Consider the following 18,309-nt stretch of genomic DNA (forward strand, 5'->3'; position numbering starts at 1 on the left):
CCTATAAATAACTAATTATGTAAAATTGCTTTAGTAGTTTCTATATGGCAGCTTTAATTAAAAGCACCAAAGACATTTAAAAGTTTGGAAATGGATGGCATATAATTTGCCCTTTTACAAACCATAAAATGGTAATTAAGGAATTTGATTCACTTCTTCCTATTAAAAGTTTTATGAGAATAGCAAGTTCCTTCTAAATACAGTTTCTCTTCAGCAGAAGGTAGCACATTTGCTTTATCAGTCTTCTCCAGCAGGGTAAGATGTTTTACTGTACAAATTCTTCAGAAGTTAATTAGAAATTTTCTTTCAATACAAAATGTTTGTTTTTAAGTTTCTAAAACATGAAACTGTATTAGAGCTAAACCTTTTATCATGGCCCCATATTGCTCCACCATCAGTACAAGATGGCTCAGTAATTTCAAGTTTACAAAATGCAGGGAGCTGATTATAAAATCAAAGAAATGAGAAAGTCTTTTCATGGTGAGTCTAGCATGGTTTGCTGATTCTTGAAGGAATATAAAATCTACAGTTCGTTGACTTCCCAGAAAATCCAAAGCATTCACTCCACAACAGAAGAGTCATCAGAACATGTTTTTACCTTCATCGATCTAGCAGCAATACTGCTTGAATTAGCAGGTGTAGAATGTAAAACTCACATGACATGCAACAAACATAGATGTCTTTGGAAATCCATGATTTTAACATAACTACGGGCTAAAGCACAGCTGGAAATGGACCCAGAGAGCACATTTTTATTTTATGATTGATAAATTGATTTTATTTTTTGGCCACTTCAGACCAAGGATTATAGATAGCACCACACAGCACATTTAGATCAGCGTTTTGCAGGCACTGATGACTTAAATTAACTTAAGCACATCAGACAGAAAACTACTAGGTTTTTTTCTTCTTTAAGTCAAGCAGATCCTCTAAAGTTACCTAAACAGCAAACTGGTAAACTTCGGAATGTTTGAAATGTCTCCCCTTCACTCATTCTTTCAGTGACTTCCGTGGCTTACTCTAAGCAAGCTCCTCCAGCCTTCAGCCTGTCTTCCCTAGCCAGAAATTCAGCCTTTCCTCTTCCCTCTCCCTAATCAGAACTGGGTGGGCCTGCAGTGGCATACTAACAACGGGATGAGATGGTGGGAGGAATATTTTATCAGCAACATTGTTTGGAATTTCCAGTGAATGGCAATAGTAAACATAGATCTGCTATTCATCAGTTTTATTATTGTTTTTAACATTTCTACTGAAAATGAGCTCCCCTTACTGTCTGCACCCAGGACAGACCACTACCACTGCCCCCAAACCTTAGCACACCTCTGCAGGTATAAGGAAAATACTCACAAAATAATATTCAGTGGAAAGTTCAGGATACAAAACTGTAAGTACTGTAAGGGTATAGGGGTGGTGAATGCATACCAAGAAAAAAATTTGAGAAGTTTATGTAAACTTCTATGCTAGCAATGGTCATTGCTGTATAAGGAATTATGAGTGATTTATTTTATTCTCTTTAATTTTCTGAGCATTTATTATTTGTATGATTCAATAAAAGACAAAATAGGTTAATTTTAAACATGTGCAGGCATGCACACAGCCTGTCCTCTCCTATGGCCAATCTCTGAGGATCTGGTCTCTTTCTTTGCTTTAACAAAGAACAGCTCTCCAAAAGGAGTGTCATGGTACTAATGATTGACAATATGTTATGCTCATCTGAGCATGTTCCTGGAGACCTGCTGAAGGGGCAGTACCATAAGTCAAGGAACAAACCTAAATGGAAGACCTTCAAGAAACCATCCTGGCAGTCTAGTATAAAAGATACTTTCATTACATTTATTATTTTTAAGAAAGAGAAATACAAAGAATGCAAATTAAAATGGCCAATAATCTAACTATCTAGATAAACCCCACTGATATTGAAACATAAAAATGTAAAATTAATATTAATATATATCTAAGGTTTGAAAATTCAAACTCTGTAAAAAGGTACAGAAAGAAAATTCCAGGTTTCTTCACCACAAACAGACACAATCTAGACCCTCTCTTTAAAGGTAACCCATCTCTTGTGATTCCTTTAGCAGTAATGGATATTACCAAATTGTCTTCCCAAAAGATGGAACACATTCACACCAGTGGTGTACAAGAGTGCCTATTTTGCCATTACCTTAGCAGCTCTGAGTGTCTTTAAACCTTTTAATATATGCCTAGTGGGAAATATTTAATATCTGATCAGTGGGAAATGGTATCTTTTAGCTTATACCTTTAATTTGAATTTCTTTAATTATAAACGAAGTTGAATGCCATTTTATATGTTGTGACCATTTGTATATCTTTTTCAGTAAACTCACTTTCATATCTTCTGCCAATTTTTCTACTGAGCTACTGATCTTTCTGTTTTATAAATTAAGAAAAACATCCCTTTGTCTCTCATATGTGTAGCAAATATTTTCAACTTTGTCATATCTCTTTTTTTAACCATACAGAAGTTTTCTAACTTTATATGATCAGGTTTAACAATATATTTCCTTAAGATCTCTAAAGTTTGTGTCCTCTTGGAAACACTTTCCTGTAATAAAGATATTTTTAAGGCAGACAGGCAGGACTTTCAATAACCTTTAAATCATACTGTGTGTCTATCCCATTTGTGCCCCATGAAATTTGGAAAACTTAGGAAGTGTTAGAGTAATTAGACCCGGAGACTTTAGACTCAAGCAGATAAAATTGAGTTCAAATGTATTACTGACATCTCTGAACTGCTGTTTTCTCATCTGTAAAATAGAGATTGTGCACCTGCCTTCCTTACCGGGTTATAGAAGTGAAATGACATGATATGGGTTAAGTCAGTACCTGGCACAGATTAAGTACTGAACAGAGTATGATGATGAGAATGAGGATAAGTAAATAAGTTTTCAAACTAATAAATGTTATTAACTGGATTGTTTTCAAGACTAGTAACAAACATTGTGTTTTCAAAATTGACTGTATTCAAATTCTCTTCTGCCAAACTTCATTGATTGTATATACACAGTCCTGATTTAATTCTGTTTGCTTGAAAAATGCATTGTCCAAGTAAAAGGAAAAAATTTAACCGTGTATTTAAAATACTTGGAGAAAGGAACTGGTGAGAGCTTTACTGTAGAAAAGTGTGTGGAAAATCACAAGTAAACATGTACATGAAGAGACATGCACTAGGATGTCATTACATACAGTAAAAAGAAAAAGAATGAAGCCAACCTAATAATCCATCAATAAGGGTTAGTCAAATGATGGAATATTATACAACATTAAAAATGAATTAAACTAGATCTACATATAAAAAATGAATAGTAAAAAAATATAAGGTTGCATGAATAAAAGAGAAAATTGCAAAATAATATATATGGTGTGGTATCATTAGCATATTTTTGTAAAATATGCAAAATGAACTTTACTATTTGTAAGTGTACAATTCTGAGGCATTAAGTACATTCACATTGTTGTGCAACCATCACTATCATCCATTTTGTACATAAATTATTGACACACAAAAGCATACTACATATTATTTGTGGATATATACATGTGTAGAAAATGTATGAAAATATGCATGGGAATGATACACACTAACTACAGAATAGTGGTTACCTGTGTGGAGGGAAGGGAAAAGGGAATAGAGAAAAGGACATAAGACTTTGTCTGTATCCGTAACATTTTTTAAAAGAGATATGTGAAACAAATGTTAACATCTATTAAATTGGGGTGGTAGATGCATGGCAGTGTATAATATTTCCTGAGTTGTCTACCATTTGAAATATTTCATAATTTTAAAAAATCAAGTCATAACCAGAGTTTAGAAAGCAACTTGCATATTGATAGTTGACTATTTTATTTTAAAAAGTGATTTGTTTTGTTTTTGTTTTCAATAAGGCTTTCACTCATACAGAGATGATATTCAAAATATTTAACAACCTCTAAAGCACAGGAACAACATATCAGAATATACACCAGCCTTGGCCCTCAAGGAGAATCTTTAAGGCCACCTACAGTGGTCAGCATTAATTTATTATTTTCTGAACTGATTGGATTTGAGGATCTTCCATTTACTGCATTTCACCAACACCTCTAGTAAGCGTCCATATGTGGATTTCCCTAAATGGCTGACAGTGAACTTCCTTGATATTAAAGAGCTTCAATATAATGAGTCAGCTTTACCTTTGACCAACAAAAGTCACTGTTTACTTGGGAGTGAGTCCTGGCCCATTTAAAGTTTCTAACTAAGGAATCAAAGGCTTAGTGACTCAAATGCAAGGTTACCTTCAAGCCCCAAATATCAAGGCCTAGCCAGGAAGCCCCAAAGTTATTTGCTATATTTTTCTTCCAGTTTCATTTACTAGCTATTCCATTTGGTTTTTCACACAGCTTGTTAGACTTTGTAATAGGTTTTGGAAAAAAGGAAGGTGGCTAAGTGCTCCCTTTTACCAGTGTTTACTCAGAAAAGAAAGCTTATTGAGCCCTAATTTCCTTTAGAAGGCAAGAATTCTTCCTCATTTTGGAAGGCATCTCAAACCCAAGGAAATTGGAGGCATAGTAGTATATTGATAGGTCTGCTTTATCCATCCACAAGCTAAAACCCATCAGAATGGCTTCTGTCAAGGCTACCTACTTTGATTTCTATAATCTAATCACTGTGTTCTCTTGAACAAACTAAAATCAGAACTGTAGGCAGGTTACTGTCCCAGTGCTGATTTATAATAGAACTTGGGGTCCCTCAAAATGTGCTTTCCCACCTTTCTCACAGTGGTAAAAACTGGGGCATTTCCAGAGCAAGTGGTCTGAAGAAGGGTTACTTTTTTTTTCCCAGAGAATTTTTATTACCTGGAAAGAGACCCCATACTCATTAGCAGTCATTCCTCATTCCATCCTCCCCAAAGCCTCTGGCCACCACTAATCTACTTTCTGTCTCTATTGATTTGCCTCTTCTGGATATATATGTTTTTAGTTTCAGGTGTACAAAACAATGCAATAGTTATACTTTTCACCCCTCACAATCCACTGTCCCCCCAATATCATACATATCTATTACTATTCCATTGACTCTGTTCCCCACCCTATACTCCACATCCCATGACTATATACATATTAAGCCATAGTTGACATACAATATTATTCAACATCAGTTTCAGTGCAGTGGTCAAGCCTCTACACTGTCCGTGAAGTGGTCTCCCTAACAAGACATGCGTCCATCTGGCACCCTACAAAATATTTACAACATTATTAATTATTTTCCCCAAACTGTCTTTCATATCCCTGTGGCAATATTGTAGTTACCAATTTATGCTGTCTAATTCCTTCCCTTTCTCCCTCATCCCCACCCCCCTTCCATCTAGCAACCATCAGTTTTTCCTCTATATCTCTCAGACTATTTCTGTTTACTTTGCTCATTTATTAAGTTCTTTAGATTCCACATATAAGTGAGATCATACGGTATTTGTCTTTCTCCAACTGACTTATTTCACTTAACATAATAGTCTCTAGGTCCATCCATATCGTTGCAAATGGTACGACATCATTCTTCTTTATAGCTGAGTAATACTCCATTGTACAAATGTACCACAGTTTCTTAATAAGAAGGGTTACTTTTAAATCTTCTGATTTTAGCCTGCTAGGCTTGAAAGCTTTGAGAAACCACAGATCAACACTGAGAATCCTCAAAATCTTGCTTTTTGTTGTATTTCCTTTTACTAATGCTGGGCACTATTTTATTTCTCAAGTCTATCTGGTCTAGTTTTATGTGCATGACTTTATTCAAACAACCTATCTGAATGTTAAAAAAATAGTCAGTTAGAAAAGGACCAGAATTTAGGGCCTTCTGAATTGGCTCTAAATTGATATCTTTCTAGTTCTGGGAAATGCTTTGAGCAGTTGAATTAAGGAACCACTGCAGTTGCAAAAGTGGTATCTGACAGCATTTTAATATGCCTATTTCTTTTTGTTTCACCTATTTTATAAGACTCATGGACTGTTATTAATTACTCTTTTTTTTCTAATTGCTCAAAATGTTCCATCCCTAATATAGACCTTAGTTATTTATTCTATAAACATATAAAGCACAACTGTATGGCAAGAACTATGCTAAATGCAACCATCTCTTGTTATAGCCCAAATGTCCTCATTATCAAACAATTATCCTGAAATGCCATCATCTTAATTAATGCTTTCAATATATTTAGCTAGTGTAAATAAGACACTAGTGTCAATGACCCACTACACTATTTACAACACTCCCACTAGCTTTAACTACTCTGTCAGACCCACATCATGCCCCCAGCATATCTTATTAGAAAAAGAACCATGTTCACCGAGCTCCAGTATTTTGTAAATTTTTCAAGCAGCAAACAATCTGGTCTGCATTGGGAAATTTGGAAATTATTAAGTGGAGTAAAAAGACATGATCCCCGCCGTGAGTGGAATATGACCTGGTTAAGGAGATGAGAGGAATTATTAGAGGAGACTGTAATCCAGGATTAGGTTGTATGATACAAACTGTAAACACTCCAGGGTTTCAGAGAATAGAGAGTTGATCAGGATTTCGAGAGAAAAGGAGAGGAAAATGAGCATAAGAGTAGATTGGAGGAAAGGAAAGGAATCTGAAAAAGGACTGGACATATGGGTGAAGAAAAACTTAGAACTAACTCCCTACCTCTATTCCTGATAAGTTAAGTGAACTCAAAAAAGGATAGGAGATCAAAGAACAATGCAAAAAAAGAGAACGTAGGGCAATAGACAACAAAGAGGCAAGGCTAAATGGGGAATGGGTGACTCAGCCCTACCGATGAAGGTTGGGGTGGTCCTGAAATGGATTTGTTGAAATGGCCCTCACTCAAGTAAAATTTATTCTTTTTTTTTTTGATTTTTTTATTGGGGAATTGGGGGAGGGGAACAGCATTTGGGAATTGGAGAAGGGGAATAGACAAGTTGCTGTCCTTTGGTTCTTCAGTCTAGTTGTGGAGGACACTGCTTCACTGGCCCATGTTGGTAGTATGATCATTGTGCTCTTCCAAGCTGAAGCAGTCAGTCGCTGGCCATTGGAGGGCCACTCAGGGTGGCTCATGGCAGCTCTCGCAGGCTGCCTGCCACTCACACTGGCTGCCGGCCACTCACAGTAGTTCATGGCAGCCCACTGCAGCCTGCACTGTTACCAGCCACTCACGGCAGCCCAGCTCCAGGTCAAGCTGTTGTTCACCATCTTAGCTATTGAGGGCGCAGCATCACTGGCCCATGTGGGAACCAAACCGGCAGCCCTGCTACTCAGAGCTCACGCTCCCAAGCAAACTCTTAACCAACTGAGCCACTTGGCCGGCCCCGTAAAATGCATTCTTAAGTCTAGTCAAAACACCTCATGCTCTTAGTTGCAGGCTAGGCTTTAGATTTGCAACCTAATGACATATCATAGCTGTTGTGATCCTCATGCCTACCCACTTAAATTGGTATAACTAATCTCTTCTCATAGGCTCAGAAATTTCTACCATCAGACAAGACTAATGAAATGGTTTGATATAATTGACAGGAAATATCTCTATCAAGATATCTGTAAGTCTTTAAGTCAGTTTGTATATTGTAAATATTGAGGCTAGACTTGCACTGTGTCTTGAAAGATGAGCAGGATTTGGATACTAGGAGAAAGAAAGGGTATTTCAGGCACAGGGAATAGTGCAGGCAAAAATGTAGTGATGGGAAAGTGAAATGTGTGTTTCAGAGCCAGTGCATATACCAGTTTGGTTGGAGAAGTAACACAGGATCCTATGCAAACTGATCTTTCATTAACATCAGCATGGAAGAGATGCTGACAGAATTACACATAGGGTTCCTGCCATCTAAGTCAAGCTGTGCAGAAGCAGGTAATCATGTAACAGGTAAACCATAGCCTGATCCCAGAAAACTATCAGTTAAATCAAAATAAAAAACATTAAATCACTTGTGTTAACCTTTCAGAAAGAGTTCACAGGTAGATGTTGTTTTATTTGGTCTTTACAGCAATCCACTGACATGGCCAGATCAAGTTGCATTTTCACCATTAGACAAAGACAAAAACCTGATGGCTGGGAGATTATGTAAAGTTTTGAAAGTCACAGTCAGCCTCACAATAGGATCTCCTCGCTTCTGTCCCAGACTCTTTTCTCCTCCTCTCATATCTTTCCTGAACATGTATGGGTGACTGAATTTAGAGAAAAAAGGTGACAGAATGGCCTTGGGAACACAATCTCAGTCAAGACAAGGTTAGGATAGTCACCAGCTCTATTTGAAAAAGGCATCCCAGTTTTAAAAATATCTTTCAACGTAAACTTCTTGTGCCCACAGATTATCAAACTTGTAGGTCAGAGCATGGAAAAGAAAAAAAGTCAAAGGAATTGTTTATATCATCAGACAACTGTTTTGGTTAATGTTTTTTTCCCACAGCTCTCATATTTATTTGTGTGTGTGTGTGTGTGTGTTTTGTAATCATATATTCTTTTTCTTTACAGAAGTTTATAACCGCACAATTTTTTATTATGCCTTGTGTTGTGGTTTCTTATTTCTATTACACTTCTCTCCGAGCTCTGTGAAAGAACAATGTCTTTTCAATGGCTAAAAATAATATTATAGTAATAATAATAATACCAGCTAACTTCTGAGTACTTCATATGTGCTAGTCATATATGGAAGGAACTCTATATGTAGCTCTCTTATTTAATTTTTACAACAATCCTATGACATAAGTACTATGACCAAGCCCGGTTTATAGATTAGAAAACTGAGGCACAGGTACTTTAAATAGTTTGCTTGTAGGTAAGGAGCTGGAATATGAAAGGTGTAACCTTAGAGTCCAAGCTCTTACCCATAGGACCACACTACGGAGGTGGCTGTTTGCTCCCCAGCCCCCCAGATTAGAGAACTTCACCTGGAAGGGCCATGTAATCACATATTCTTGATTGAGCCCAAATTGGCCCTCCTAAATGTCTCTTAAAGTTCTGCTTGCTAAAAAGGTTTAAAAATTGTATTCATGCAGTGTTTGTTGCCCTGCCTTGCCTTTTCCAATTGACTGTCTACCACTTCTGACTTTGTGAACCTCTCTTTGAGCATTAGCTTCATTAGTCAAGATGTACAGATGTTGGAAGAATTTTAAATAGGCATTCTGTGTTGTTTTAGAATGGGCATTACATACAAATAATTATCCTACAGAAACTCTAATGCTTCTTGAGTTAACCCACTTTTGTGAATAGTAGGCACTGTCAGGCTTAATTCTTCATATCCTGCTTTTATTGAGCATTCAAGCCAATGCACCAGTATTCTATGTAGTTTGATTTTTGTATTAGTATCTCTTGGTTGGTCACATACCTTGAAAGAGACTCGTTTTCCCTAGATTGTAACAAATGCAATTAGTTTTCCACTGGTCCATGGGCAATAAATGAATTTTTCCTCCTCAGCTAATTGTTCACATACGGCTTTTGTGAGGTTCGTTTGTTTCCTTAGGAAGACAGAGGCATTTCTTCAAAATGTATCTGAGTGGTGTCCCAGATGTAGTTGCCTGATGTTTGAAGAATATTTTAGGGGGAGAATATACAATATTTAGCTTGCATTTGGTAAGCCTCATTTATCTTAGTTCACACATACTGAGTCCTCTCAAATCTCATCCTGCAGGTATCTTTTGAGCAAGAACTCTAGCACAAAAGTAAAATGAGATGTGTATTTCAACTAAACTAGAACCATCAACTTCCCCCAACTTCTCTTACACACACCTCTATCTCTATAAAGCAAGGAAAAATAACTCACACATTTATTAGTGTCTGGTATCGCTGTTAAATGTTGAGACACCACCACCACTCCAAGCCCAGGGTCTCCCTGAGCAAGTTATACAGCATGGAGCTTCATGTATTTGGTTCTCTAAATAAACACTTTAGCCATCTTATAAAAGCTTGAAGGTTTTTACACCAATAGTTCAACAGTGCAGTATTTCCCCTAAACTAACAAAATTATTTTCAACCACTGTCTTGTCTCTATGGTAAATCTAACATAGGACTCTCTACTACTAATGCTTTATGAACTTAACTCTTATACTATGTCTGCTCAACACAAAAAGCCTATAATATTGAAGCAGGCTTACTAAAGTCACTTTCGGAAAGAATTGTAGCAATGACTGAGCAATTAGGACACCACTTAACACCACCATAACACTTCATCCTCTTCAAAGTGCTTTCATTTCATTGGCTCTTATAAGTATCACATCATTTTTCCCTGTGTAGTAGGTAGGAGATGGGTTAGGAAATATGGACACTGAGTAGTTAAATGCCTAACTACAGTAAATCTACAACAGAAGTCAGCCTGAAACCCAGATCTCCTGATATGACCCTGGAGCCAGTGTTCTCTCTGCTTTCCCTTATGTGGTCCATGGGAAGCATATTAAGGCAAAATCTTGAGGTATTTCTGTCTCCTTAGAACTCCTAAGATGGTAAGGTTGGAAGAGATCACAAGGTCATAACACAAAGCAGTGTTGACAGAACAATGTGGATTTGGGGGGAGCCTGACCTGTTCCGTGCAGCTATCTACATGGATCAAATTCATTTGCACTTTATTTGCTCTTGGTTGAGAAAACCCTCCTTTTCTCCATGCTCTAATCATCACTAATTGATAGGGAACTGTATACCTCCTAGAGGTCTTTCGAGAAGGAGATTACCATTGCCTCCATTCTAAACTCATTCTTAGAGAAATTCATCTGCAACTCTACACCTCATGGCATGCTTTACTTGATTTAAGTTAGATGTGCTTCAGTATAAATGTGTGGCAATTAAGTCTATAATTCATCAAGGTTTATTGAACATTTGTGCCCAAGTCTATGGGATTTGTTGAGATATAAAAGTAAAGCCTAAAACCCAGTTTTTGTCCTCAAGGAGTTTATTGCCTAGACAGAGTATGATTGAGAATTCACATTTTAAAAATTTAAAAAAACAGTTTCTGTGGGTTAGAAAACAGAGAGACTAAAATGAACTGGAGTTTTCGGGGAAAGCTTCCTGGAAGAGAAACATTTTGTAGAAGCCTTGAAAAATGAATAGGATTTGAGTTTGTGAATATAATAGTCAGGCCAAGAGAGCAACTATATTTTTAAAAATCCATACATGATCTCAATGGCTTAAAAATGGTTCATTTTTTGCTCACATCACAATCCAATATGGGTTGCTATGGGATGGGAGTAATCCCTGCTCCAAATAGTGACTCAGGGCTCCTTGGTCCCTTAGGCCTTGGAGTCCTCCACTGGATGCTTTCCATCCAGCCAGCCTACAGAGGAAGCAGGTGATCCATAGAGGAACTCAAAGGAGGTTATGTTAGGTGCCAAGCCTAGAAGTAGCATACATCACTTCAGCCCTCATCTAACCACAGGGGAGGCTGGGGAAATGTAACCTAGCTCTTTCTCAGAAAGAAAAAAATAGGATGACCTGAAATACACAGTATTGTCTCTGCAATACTAAAGAGAGAGGGCTTTCTGGAGGAAGGAAGAGGAACAGAAGGTTAGCAGAATAAGAGTAAACTTAAGTTCAGCTTGAATGCTAATTTCCTGGTTTGATTTGACTAAATTTAATAAACTTGTCAAAAATTCTTAGCTTTGATCTTGGTGGGAACAAAAGAGGCTGTATTCTTAGCAAGTATTATATCAGCCATCCACATATTTCATTTTCCGGTAATGAGAATCACAACTAGATTTGATTACCTTTGGTTTCATAACACTTGTACCAAGAGATAACTATTTTTTAATAAGCTTTATTTTTAGAACAGTTTTAGGTTCACAGAAAAATTGAGCAGAATCTTCATACACTGAAACTACTCTGTATTATTCTTTAATGGTGGGTATATATCACTGTACATTTGTCTAAACCCACAGAATGTACAACACCAAGAGTGAACTCTAAGGTAAACTATGGACTTTGGTTGATAATGATGTATCAGTGTAGGTTCATCAGTTGTAACAAATGTAACACTCTGGTGTGAGATGTTGTTGGAAGAGAGGGGTTATGGATGTGTTGGGGCAGGGGATATATGGGAAATCTCAGTACCAAAGCAGAACTTTTAATGGCAGTGCTACACGGGTTATTAGATTTACTTTAAGTTCATGGAACTTCTTTGTTCACAGCAACCTCTTCACTGACAATATATTCCTCCCAATTGTCCTCTAGTGAGCATCATAAATTGGCAACTCAAGGAATCAATCAAGTTCAAAGATATAATTCATGTGGCCCATACTATGTCTTTATTTAAAAAAAAAAGATTGAATGCATTTAGATGGCACATGATCTCTTTAGTTAACTTTAGTTTCCCCTAGAATCTATATAGGCTAACACCTGGCCTAACTTACAAACGTATGTTATCTGCCTAAACCCTGACACCATATGCATTTGTGATCCTTAGTTTAGGGGCCTCCTTTTTATGTGGTAGTCAAACTACTAAAATCCCTGCCACATGGAAACTGAGGACTTTCACAAAACTCACCAGCTTTGTGGAGATGAAGCCACAGAATATCTGTGAAGAATGATTGTGAAGAGGTCCGAGAGATCTACAGGAATATAAGAATTCTTAAAAAGTTTTTGGGAGGGGTCACGGATCGCTTTGACAACCTAACAAAAGCAGTGGACCCCATGACAATACCTATACACAAAACATTCTGCAGATAATTTCATGGACTTTCTGAAACCAGTGTGTATACCACTTCTATGATAAAGTGATTGAAAGCCCCATTTAGGCTACATGGGATAGTAATTATGAGAATGAACATTGAACTCAGACGAACATGAGCTAAATCTAGCATCTTCTAGGTAGGTAACATGGAATTAGTCATTCGACCTCTGAACTTCTATTTCTTCATCTAAATGCATTAATAATACCCACTCCACAAGGCTACCTTGAAGATTAAATGAGAAAATGTATATAAAGAATCCAGCATGATGCCTGGAATATCAGTATTCTCAGCAAATGAAAATGGTTATTATTTATTGATATTAGGCATCCTTCATGTGTGTGCAACGGTGTTTACCTGGATTTCACACAAGGCTCATGAGGAATTCAACATAATCCATCATATTTCTGCTTACATGTCACTTATTCCGAGAAATCACTTGAGACCTTCACCTCCCCAACCCATCCCCCAAGGCTGCATCCATGGTGCCCTGGACTTTGTCCCCAAACTAGTGCTTATCTCAAGGCATTGTAATTGTCTGATTGTTTTTCCATCTCCCCCACCCATTTATGAACTCTTTAAGGGCAGTGCTATGTCTGTTTTATACTCTGCTCTACTTCCAGTGCCTAGCACATAATAAGTACAAAATAGATCTTGAATAAATTAATAAGGAGAGAAACAGCTTCCCAGTAAACTTTTAGGAAAACAGTGGTTGGTGGAGGGAGGAGAGCTCTTAATGCACTCTGCCTTGTGCTGAAGGCTAAAGCTTTGAGAAATCAGAAGAAGCTGAAGAGAAGTCAAATACTAAAAACTGGCTTTATCTGTCTTTCTCTCAATCAGACTTCTTGGTTAACTAGCCCACAAGTCCTTATGATGTCTCTGAAGCCCTTTAAAGTACCTCCTGAATCATGAAAGAAAGAACATTCCATTCAGTAGAATATTAGTTTGAATGCTTAATCATTTTTAATTTGTATTTAAATTATCTGGAAATTGACTTTGACTGTTTAGAATATACACTATAACTTTTTTATTAAACAATATCTGATTAAAATCATACTATTCACTAGTCATATAATATTACAGTGAGTTTATTAGAGTCTCTTATTGAAGAAATCCTGTTCTCATTGTTACCACACAGTGAAAACATCTCAGCTGGTCATTAAGCTCTGCCTCCTCCAAACAATAGTGATACACAGATATTTACAATCCCTCCAAGTTCTACAAGCTTCATTTAGTGGCTACCTATCAAGAGAACTTAACAGGCTTATTGTGCAGAAGTAAGTTGGCCCTTTCTGATCCCAATGGGTAATTAAGTCAGATCAGTTAGAGAATGTACTTTTCTGCCTAGTGGGAAATTGCCATATAGATACCACATGTGGTACCAATTTTCAGAGAATTGAAATACACATAAACAAAGCAAAATATTTTAATGTCTCTTTGATTTAATGGGCACTTTATGATCAATGGCTAGTGTCAGTTACACAATTCAGCACTCTCAGAATTAGAGATTGAGCTGGCGCCAAATTGCACTTAGAACATTCCCTGAAAGTTTATTTTAACCATTCATCTCTGTCTCATAAAATCAAAGAGCAAATTTTGGCAGAAAAGGAAAAAGAAAAACAGTATTTCAATTTTCTGGTTGCTAGGGCTATAGATGGAGAGAATTTTATGACAACTTTCCAAAGCTTATATTCTGAAACAAGGTTCATTTTTAATATAGAAATAATAAAAATCTAGGTGGTCTCAAGAGCTGTAATTTTTATAAATTACAGAGATGCCTTCTGCCAACATTTGAAACTGGCATTCTGCATAGCCAAAAACTCTGATCATCACTGTTATCTAATTTGGGATTTTAGCTACTATTTACAGGCTATTAACCTCTACATCTGGATTCCCAGTGACCCCACATCAGGATGCCACTGGTGCTTCAGTATTGATCAATGTTGTCCTCTTTTCCAATAGGTGATAGATTTATTAGTAACTATTCAGGCTGCCCCAGCTTTAGGCAATTGCCTCCTTAAGAATTATAGTATTTATTAATTGTAGGATAATAAGACTAGAGAAGAAGTCAAATAATGTTGCCTATAATTTGCAGCTGTTTCATACAGTGCTATGCATTACAGAGAAAAGAGCCTGCAGTTCAGATATTATATAACATCCCCTACTTTGCATAAAATATTGTGAATACTTTTTTTACAAGATGCACTTTATTTATGAGCAGGCCCCGCCATAGAAAGAGCTTGTTAAGGCTTAATTCTGATGAATGGAGACAGCACCATTCACACACTTTCAGGTTATGGTCTGTGAGTGCTTTCATTATATGCACTAATTTACAAAGATTTATTTATTTTCTCACAAATGTAAAAATGTGCTCCAACTTAAACATGCTGTCTGGGCATCTGATCCTAGTGTTTTGTTTGATGGAGGTGGTGGTGTGGGAACTCAAGCTGTTGTGTGTTGTTCTTTGCAACTTCACCCTGACCCACCCTGCATCACTACCTCAACTTGTGGTAACATCAGAGATCTAATTTTTTTTTCCTTTCTCTGTAACTGAACACTGGTTAAAAATTTAAACCCTGCAAGTGGTTTTCTCCATACAGTTTAATTTCTTTCTTATGCAAAGATTGTGCCTTCAGTTATGATTTCAGTGTTAATTAAAACACTGTTAGTAAGCACATCAATGTATGTGGCCACTGGAACAAATCATGCCCATAACATTGGGTACCAGATTTTGGAAACCTGATTACATCAGTAACCCATCAAAAATCCAAGTCAATTTAATCTGCAGATCTTGCTAGCCTCAGATGGCTTTATGTGATCTCAAATCACATCCACATCGCTAAAGAATAAAGCTTAAAATACACTGGGCATGTACCACCTCTTCCTACTCAGTCTAACAGATAGTAATAGATCATACTGCACCATCAACATCCCTGGGCTATAAGAATGCTTCTTATGGGAGAAAAACCACCCCTTCAAGTAATGGCAAAGATAATTCCTTTTCCTGCTTGGAATTTTAAATTTAGTTATTAACCTCAGTGAAAATTAAATACTCCTTAAACCTCACCATCAAAGAGTTTGTAAAACTAGTTGTTTGGCGAGTTTGCGTGTGTGTGTGTGTGTGTGTGTGTTGTGTGTTGGTTGGTGAAAGAAAGTTACAGGAAATGGAAATATGTACATATAAAATATGCTTAGTACATTAATAAGCACCTATCACACAGTCTCACAAAGCCCTTTTTACTATTTTTTTCAACTCCATGCATAAGTGTAAATCAATCAAATGTAATTAAAGAGTCTCAAGGAAAAAGGAGTATTTTAGAATTTGGACCACAATAAAAGAAATTGCTACACAAATATATGAAAGGAAAATATTATACAAAAATTGTCCGCCAAATAAGCCTCATCTGTGTATTTAATAAGCCTCATCTCTTGAATTCAGCTGACATGAACAGAGGGAGCAGTTCACAGCATTCAGAAGTTTACAAAATTGAAAAATGAAGGAACCATGAAAAGTCTAGGATTATCCTCTCTGTATCAGTACAAACTCTGCCTCCATGGGGATGCTGAGGGTAGTAATCAAGGAACAAAGTTGTCCTCCCTCGAGTCAGCATAAGATGTAGGACCTCCCCAGATATACTAGTTTCTGTGGGAATCCATTCACTTCTCTATACTTTTTGTGAATTTGCCCCAATTTTCAGTGGATTAGATTCTCTAAGTATACTACTTCCTAGTTAGAACAACATTTTTGGAGTATTCTTAGTCTTACTTTTCATGTACTTGGATTTTTTGTCTTTTGGCCCTCATAAAATTTGGCACAGTGACAGTCAGTATGTGTTTGGTAAATAATTCATGATTTCATACACTTCAAGCCTATGTACTCTCAGCCTTTCTCTCTCCATACTTGGTGTTGATCTTTCAGTGCATCCTCTTATGATAGCCAAATTTTAAATTTCACATTCAGTGATATTTAATACAGAGGTCACAGAAGATGATCTCAAATCATAGGCCTGCCACAAATTTTAGGCATTTAAGAAATTGATTTTACCCAAACACAAACAAAAATAAGAAGCAGAGGTACCTGCCCCCCATGGTTTATTCTCAGTCCAAATGTTATGGAGAAAAAAGTAATATTAATGTGCCATCATCCTATGGCCTGACCCGATCTTAAAAGTCTTTTTTAAAACCTCCATAGAGGTCTTAATGCCTCTAAAAATGATAAGGGGACTTATTGGCATGGAATCCCCCTTGTTGTGACATGCTATATTTCTTGGAGAACCCAACTAAAACATAGATGACTTTAGAGGCACTGAGGGAAAGATAAAATAAACCTGTAACTTTTATAGATTTTAAAGATTAATCCTTCATGAGGAACATCAGGTTTAATCTAAGTATACCATAAAGCTGAGTCTTCATATTAAACTCCTGCCAACAAATTAGCTCATCTAAAAGTAGTTTATTAAATTGGGTTTATAAACTCTTTAGATGAGTTCATTCTTTGCCAAGAAAATTACTATGTGTGTGTGTGTGTGCATGTATGCACTAAAAGGACATGTTTATTATTACAGGTGCTCCTAACTTTAATGTACATTCTGAGTTTCACAAGGTCTGAATAAAGGAGAGATGGGAAAAGATGAAATTGTGGACTAGTTTTAAAGTAATGACATATTTTCAAGAGAACTGTCAAAAGAACCAAGGGAAACAGGAGTGGAGCCATATGTTCTTCATATGTGTCTGACACTTTTAAAATGTATTATTTCTTGTGATGCTTATAACAATCTAGGCTTGAGTAACCAATGCATCCCAGTGTGTCTAGGACTGTCCCAGTTTTAAAACTGAACCTGCCTCAGTCGCAGGCAAACCAGGACAGTTAGTCTCTTTACCTAGGTAAAGCAGTAAAAAGTGTTCTAAAATATATTTCTAGCATGGAGAAGGTGAGGGTGAGGTGTCCCTCCCCCAGACCACCAACAAGCAATTTTTTGACACCAGCTAAGTGTCCTACAATTTCACTCAGTTCTGATGCTATCTACTCAGAGATAACATCAGATGTCACAGGTTAAGGGCTCACTCCTACGAGAATCCCTCAGCCCCCCACTTCTGATGCCAATTGCAGGTCCAGGCTGTCACCTGTGCTTCTGACCCACAGGCTATAGGTTGACAGTTCCAACAACCCCTTGTTTGGATTCAATTAATTTGACTCACAGAATTCAGAGAAACATTTTACTTACTAGATTACCAGTTTATTATAAAAATATATAACTCAGGAATAGCCAGATGGAAGAGATGCATAGGGCAAGGTATGGGAAAAGGGCATTAACCCCCCTGCCCTCTCAGAATGTGCCACTCTCCCAACTCTCCACGTGTTCACCAACACATAAGCTCTCTGAAACCCATCCTTTTGGGGTTTTATGGAGGCTTCATTACATAGAGGTGATTGATTAAATCATATATAGACTTGATTGGTTAAATCATTGGCCCTTTGTGATTGATTCAACATTCAGTCCTTCTCCCCTCCCTGGAAATCAGAGGGTGGGAATAAAAGTTCGAACCCTCTAATCACATGGTTGACTCCACTGGCAAGCAACCCCCATCCTTAAATGAGGTCCAACGTCACCTCATTAACATTAAAAAAG

General features: G+C 37.0%; 1 protein-coding gene across 1 annotated transcript in view; it reads left to right on the forward strand.

Annotated features, from left to right (window-relative positions):
* The window catches only part of TENM1 (teneurin transmembrane protein 1), a 231,736-nt gene that overhangs the window by 117,381 nt on the left and 96,046 nt on the right, over positions 1–18,309 (forward strand). The window lies entirely within an intron of this gene.

This window comes from Hipposideros armiger, unplaced genomic scaffold, assembly GCF_001890085.2.
Source record: "Hipposideros armiger isolate ML-2016 unplaced genomic scaffold, ASM189008v1 scaffold_281, whole genome shotgun sequence".
NCBI classification, from domain to species: Eukaryota; Metazoa; Chordata; class Mammalia; order Chiroptera; family Hipposideridae; genus Hipposideros; species Hipposideros armiger.